Raw genomic sequence first — 6502 nt, 5'->3', positions numbered from 1 at the left:
TTGGAACAACGTGAGCTAACTTTAGTGAAGATGAAAACTTGCCCTGATCCAAGATGCAATGCATCAAGTACGAGAAAACGGGCAAGAACCAGTGAGCATCTCATCAGAAACTGAGATGTCACGCCATCAGGACCAGGAGAACTTCCTCAAGTTCTTGATGGCCTCTAATGCATCTTGATCTGTGACTACAAGATCATCTAAACGTTCAATTTGACTGACCTTGTCAATCTGAACAGACTCAGCTTCAAAGCAATGAGCTGTTGCTTCTGAACTCAGTGGGTTGAAAACACACTGGAGAACTGATCTCCAAGCATATTAGCCATAGGCTCTACATTGCTAATGGCTTCCCCATCAAGCTCAAAAGGCCCAAAAGGGTGTTTCATATTTCTCTTACAGTTCGCATAAGAGAAAAATGCCTTCGGATTCGACCTGACCTCCTGAACCACCTTACTCTCAGTTTATAACTGGTCATATTCGATGGAGGCCTTAATCTTACCCTGAACTACGTCCAATTTTTTTGGAGACTACCCACAATTACTGGATTCGAAGTGCTCTTCAGCCTTTTTGCCAGTTTACTACTCTTTTTGAACAAAGTCTTCCTATATTTTTGAATTTTTGTCCGTGTACCACCTTTCGGAACACATTCAGAGATTGCTAAACTAGAGCAAACTTCCCTAAAAACTGAAACTAATTTATCAATGGCTGCATCTATGGACGATTCCTGATTCAGAATTGAAACCAGGTCCAGTTCTTCAAATCTTTCCATAATCAATGGCCAATGTTCATCTTTGAACTTGAGCTTAGCCAGACCGACCTTGTTGACCGGTTTTACTCTAAGGCACGCAGGCTTTTGAGTAATGGTCGACCCTATCTCAAGAACATGATGATCTGACAGATTACTAGGTGTCACATGGACATACTGGATCAGATCAGGGTCATTGGAAAAGACCAAGTGGAGAACGCTATTGAAATTGAAATTCAAAAGATAAATCAAAATTTAATACAATACTGAGTCAGATAGAAATATCTTTGTTCAGTGCTTCATGCAAACAGAAATACAGTTTTAGAGTGAATGAAAAGGGATTTGATACCATTTTAACTAGAATCACGTTTTTTTAGGAAAGCAATAGAGAGATGACTGGAGCTATTGTAGGCACACTACATGACAAAGAGTCTTACAATTTTTTGTACATAGATAGCCTAAGAGCTTAGCTTACCTAAGAGATGGTTGGGTTAGGGGAATGAAATGGGCAGCTACATTAGAATAGGAACAAATTTTGGGAATAGGGGTGGGGCAAGGAATATTAGGGGGAGAGTGTTTATAGTAATAGGGGTGGATTGGGTATTTGAAGGAAGAAGAGGGAATTGGGAGAGAGGGTGGGGGATAGGAGGAGAGGGAGGGAGGAAGTTAAATGGGTTAAGGAAGGGGGGTGGGGTGGAATTAGGTTTAGGAATAGGGTCAGCTCTAAAACTACGAAACTGAGCAATCCTATTTCTTGCCTTTCTCTGCGTCCCTTCTACGTGGACTGAGGTACACCGTACATTAAAGCACGTCTTAAGTCTCATGGACTGACAGCACCTGTACGGGTGAAAAAAGGACAATCTACCTCTGAAAATCCCTTCTTCCTATTGTACTTCTCAAGGTCGAACTTGAGAGGTGTTTGACACCATTTAAGGTGGTCAAACTTACAGCCTTTTCCTTCTTCAGGACAAGGCTGCTTCCGGTAAACAGGACAGACTGCTTTCTCTGCAACTGCCTTTTCCTGCTCTTTTTCAAGAGGAGCTACTACTTCAACCTCTACATTGTTCAAATCAGTCGACTTCTTAACTACTGGGTGAGCCTGTTCTTCAAGCAGCACCCTGGTTTCTTGACTCAAGCAACTAAAGCCTCTATAATAAAGGGCTTTTAACTAGGGTAGGATCCTTCCCTGCTAAGACCAAGTCCAAACATAGTCTAGCCTCTTTGCTGACTTTTCCAAAAATAACTTCCATCATGAATACAGCGGAACTATCAATGAGCAACAAAATCAAGAGACCAAGAAAAAGAAGAAAACTAAAAGGCTATGATATCTTGTCCTGAGATGCAGGGCAACGAAACAAAATAGAAATAAACTACTTCACATCAAACTAAACATACAAATCTAAGAAATCTTCGCAAAATACAGTCCTCAACTCGTAATCGGGTAAATGACGACGGGCAGATTGTTTTTACTTCAAAACGTTGGACATCGCCGTTTTGGCTGAACGAACTAAGGATTCGTGAACGCCACCCCAATGGAGCTCTCCTGGAACTTGAAATTCCCAACGAACGGACTTGATCTTTTCCGGTGTCTTGGATTCCAGTTCCATGAACAAATTGTTGGCATCCACGAAATTTGTGCCGTTGTCCAAATACATACTTTGAGGTTGACCAGGGGTGTTCACAAAGTTTCTAAAAACGTTCAGAAAATCTTGACATGATAAGGAGGGTGCTGTCTCCAGGTATACGGCCCGAGTGGTCATGCACGTGAAAATGCAACCCACCATTTTTCGATCTTACTCCCTTGTTTCTCGGGCTCCTACATTGCTGAATTTGCTTCCCTCTAATATTCGTAAGGAATACATAGGCCTTATGGATCTGGTAGCATCTTTCAAGTCAGACTCAAATATTGTATAAATATTGAAAGGTAATAGGTTCGAACTTAAGTGCCAAAAGCTGCATTATCTTATCAGGTTCCTAAAATATTTGAACGATAAATGAATGAATGACTTATCTATTTCTGGTCGCAGGAACACGAAATATGCAGTTTTAAATTTCTATAGTTCCTATTGATCAATCTTACGAACTATTATATTCCACGTCACATAAAGATATGTTTCACAATGTCTTGGTTGCTTCTTTAGAGTCATATTTGTTATTACTGAGTAGATAGGTCCCAGGTCTTGATTATACTCTTCACTTTAGCTTTGTTTTCTTCCTCCCTGATGTGCAAAGGCAGTCTTTCCCAAATTTCAACAATTCCGGTAATAATTGACTTCTTGGTTGCTTAGAGAGGGTAGGCTCTTTTCGATCTTTGGAGCGTATTCTTTTCACCCACATGCACCTCCATTCGTCCGGTTGTAAGTGGATGATTTAACCAGTCTTTTCCACAATGCCAAGCCAACAAAGCTATTGCACGCATTGCAATAACGTCTATAGAAACCTGGTTTGTTTTCTGCAGAAGCTCTTCATATTCCACGTGTTTTCTTGTTGGTATATTCAAGGCAGCTTTCATGGCCGCCGAGTGGAGGGAACTTATCTTCCTCAAGACTGGATCATTCGAGTCGAGTGCGTCTGAAATAACCTCAAGCCTGTATCCGAGTTTTAATATCAAAAGTGGTTTAATCATTTCCGCGACTAGCACCAATGGAAGCTTTCAAGCTAAGCGACGCAGATTCCCGATTCTCTTCCGTAACTCGGGTTCCAAATTATTTAGATAGCACTTCCAAGATAGATTTTTGCTGAAAGTGAAACCAAGAAGCACTTCGGCAATTGATTCTTCTGTTAGAGCGTCTTCTATTTGCAATGGCTCTTCCATGGATCTCCCAAACATAAGAAACTTTGTTTTTGATGCATTGGCAGCGAGGCGAGAAGCTTTCATGAACTCTAGGATTTCAGCTGTCGATACCCTCAAGCCTTGACGCACTTCTTCTCTTGTTTTGGCCGATGTGTAGCATGTTATATCGTCCTGGTAGGCTAATAACGAACTATTTGACACCCATTCCACCATCACAAGAAAAAGCAACGGGGAGATCTTTGACCCTTGTGGTCTTCCAATTTTCACACTGATAAGCTCTGATTTCACCCCCCCCCCTCCAACTCTGTACACTGTGTTCTTCCTGTCAGGTATGATCTGATGGGTGTTGTCACATAATGAGACATACCGTATGTGATCAGCTTTGCAATGAGTAATTCAACGTCCAAGGTGTCAAAAGCATCTGAAAGATAAAAAAGAGTGCTCCAGAATGGAGACCATCCTGACAAGCCTTCGTCTAGTCATGATGAATTGCTCCCACCGCTTTAACTGTCGAGAAACCAGGCCGAAATCCGTATTGTGATTTGGGCAATATTCCTCGCTTCTCAAGATGCTTAGACAGTTGTATTCGAATGATCCCTTCCAAAGGCTTGCTTGATGCTGGAAGAATACACATCGGTNAAATCCTTAAACGACCTACTATATACGGGCCCCAATCTTCTCCCAGACATTGCTGAGCTTCAGTTGCGATTCCGCGCGAAGAAAATAGCGATCATTTCTGACATTACGAAGATGTTCTTGTCCATCGAGCTACATTCAAACCATGATGCTCTTCGCTATTTATGGAGAGATTTAGACCCCAACCAAAAGGCACAAGTTTATCGTATGGTGGCAGTAACATTTGGGATAAAGTCATCCCCGTTCCAAGCCATTTGGTGCCTACTTCAGACAGCTGAGATGTTTGCCGTTGATTACCCTGAAGCAGTTCAGGAAATCCGTTCCAACCTGTACATGGACGACCTCTCGACCACGGCTGATAGTGAAGATCTCGCAAGAAAACTCTTGGACGACGTGGTTACAGTCTTGGCTTTGGGTGGGTTTAGGGCCCACAAATTTGCGAGCAACTGTTCTGGAGTTCTCGTGGACCAGAGAAGTGATGACTGCTTGCCTGGTATGGTCTCGACTCTTGGGCTCCAGTGGGATACCCTTCAGGACACCCTTGGATTCAATTACATGAGTCAATTAGCCTCCAGGCTTGTTTCGAAGTGTCTGTCCAAGCGGTCCGTCTTGGAGACTATGGCAAGCATCTACAATCCACTTGGCCTGATATCACCATTCACTCTCCGGACAAAACTTTTGATGCAACAGCTTTGGCTTCTCAAACTTGGCTGGGATGACCCACTCCCAGCGACCTTGAGGGGGGCGTGGTCGAAATGGTTGGGCCAAGTCCATCTCTTTAAGAACCATACCATCCCTCGATGGGTGGGATGGGATTTGGTGACGCGTCCAAAGCAGCATATGGTGCCGCAGTTTATGTCGTCACTCGGTCGAGTAGCGGAGATGTTTATTCTTCATTGGTATTCTCCAAAACGAGATCATCTCCCCTCCACGATAACTTGTCAATTGCTCGTCTGGAACTTTTGGGGGCGTTATGTGCAGCTCGAATTGGGTCTTACGTCGCCAAAGCCATGAGGATATCCGGGCAGAATTCCTTTTATTTTACAAATTCTCTACTGAATCTTTTGAGAATGCAACAGGGGCCCCAAAAGTGGAGGCAATGGGTAGGAAACAGGATTAAGGCGATTGTAGACGTCGCCCCATCCAAGCAATGGCGGTTTTGCCCTGAGGAAGAAAATCCTGCTGATTTGACCTCCAGGGGTGCCGAGGCTCGGGAGATTCTCGCAAGCTCTCTGTGGTGGGAGGGTCCTCCGTTCCTAAAACACCCTCAAGAAGATTGGCCTATTCAGAGGACGAATCGTAGGACCCAGGAAATGATGGATGAGGACAAGCAAGAAGAGAAGAAGGTCATTCAGCCGATCACGCTGTTGACCTCACAATTGGATGATCCCTTCGCAAGATTGTTGTCTCGCTGCAGTAGATGGATGAAACTTGTTCGAATTACCGCATACATATGGAGGTTTTGCGGGGCATTCGTCCGGCGCATTAAGCGCAATCGACCCCATCAGCTCCATGAGAGCGCTTATCCAGATGTTCGTTTACGGGTCAGTGAAATTCATGAGGCCGAAATGTTTTGGTTCAAAATAGCTCAGTCTGAAGCTTTTGCAGACGAATTGACAAACCTTTGTTCAAGTCTCTCAGTGAACCGTCAATCCCCCCTAACTACTCTACAACCCATTTTAGTCGATGGATTACTTTGCAGCGAGTCCCGACTCCGACTGAGTTCACACCTTGTTCAATGTACAAAGTTTCCAATCATTCTAAAAAAGCATTCAAAAATTGTAGAACTTTTCATCATCTATGTACATGAGCTTCACCTTCATTTTGGAACGGAGCAGTTGCTGTCGGCCCTGAAAAGAAGATTTCACCTAATTGGCAATCGTCGAGAAGTCAAGCGCATCATGCATTTATGTAAAGCTCCGAAATGTCGCAAGCCCTTTCCATTGACTCAGAGGATGGGTCTCTTGCCCGTAGAGCGCTCTAGCTTTTCTCAAGTTTGTTTTCAAACCGTTGGGCTAGACTTTTTTGGCCCCTTGTTTGTGAAACACCGTTGTTCGGAGACCTCCTGCCCCCATCAAGTCCAAAGTTCCAAGGTTTATGGTTGCATCTTCACCTGTTTTACCTCGAGGGCCATTCATCTAGAATTGGTGGTCGATCTAACCACGGCAACATTCTTGGTAGCATTTCGACGTTTTATGTCCCGGCGAGGTATTCCTCAAACCTGCTATTCCGATAACGCAAAGACGTTCAAGGGAGCCGACAGGGAGTTGAGGAGAATCTTCAAGACCATCAATTGGGATCACGCTCAGGAATCAATGTCAAGGTTCAAG

Source organism: Tigriopus californicus, chromosome 1 (assembly GCF_007210705.1).
Source record: "Tigriopus californicus strain San Diego chromosome 1, Tcal_SD_v2.1, whole genome shotgun sequence".
NCBI classification, from domain to species: domain Eukaryota; kingdom Metazoa; phylum Arthropoda; class Copepoda; order Harpacticoida; family Harpacticidae; genus Tigriopus; species Tigriopus californicus.
This window is presented reverse-complemented; position numbering follows the sequence as displayed.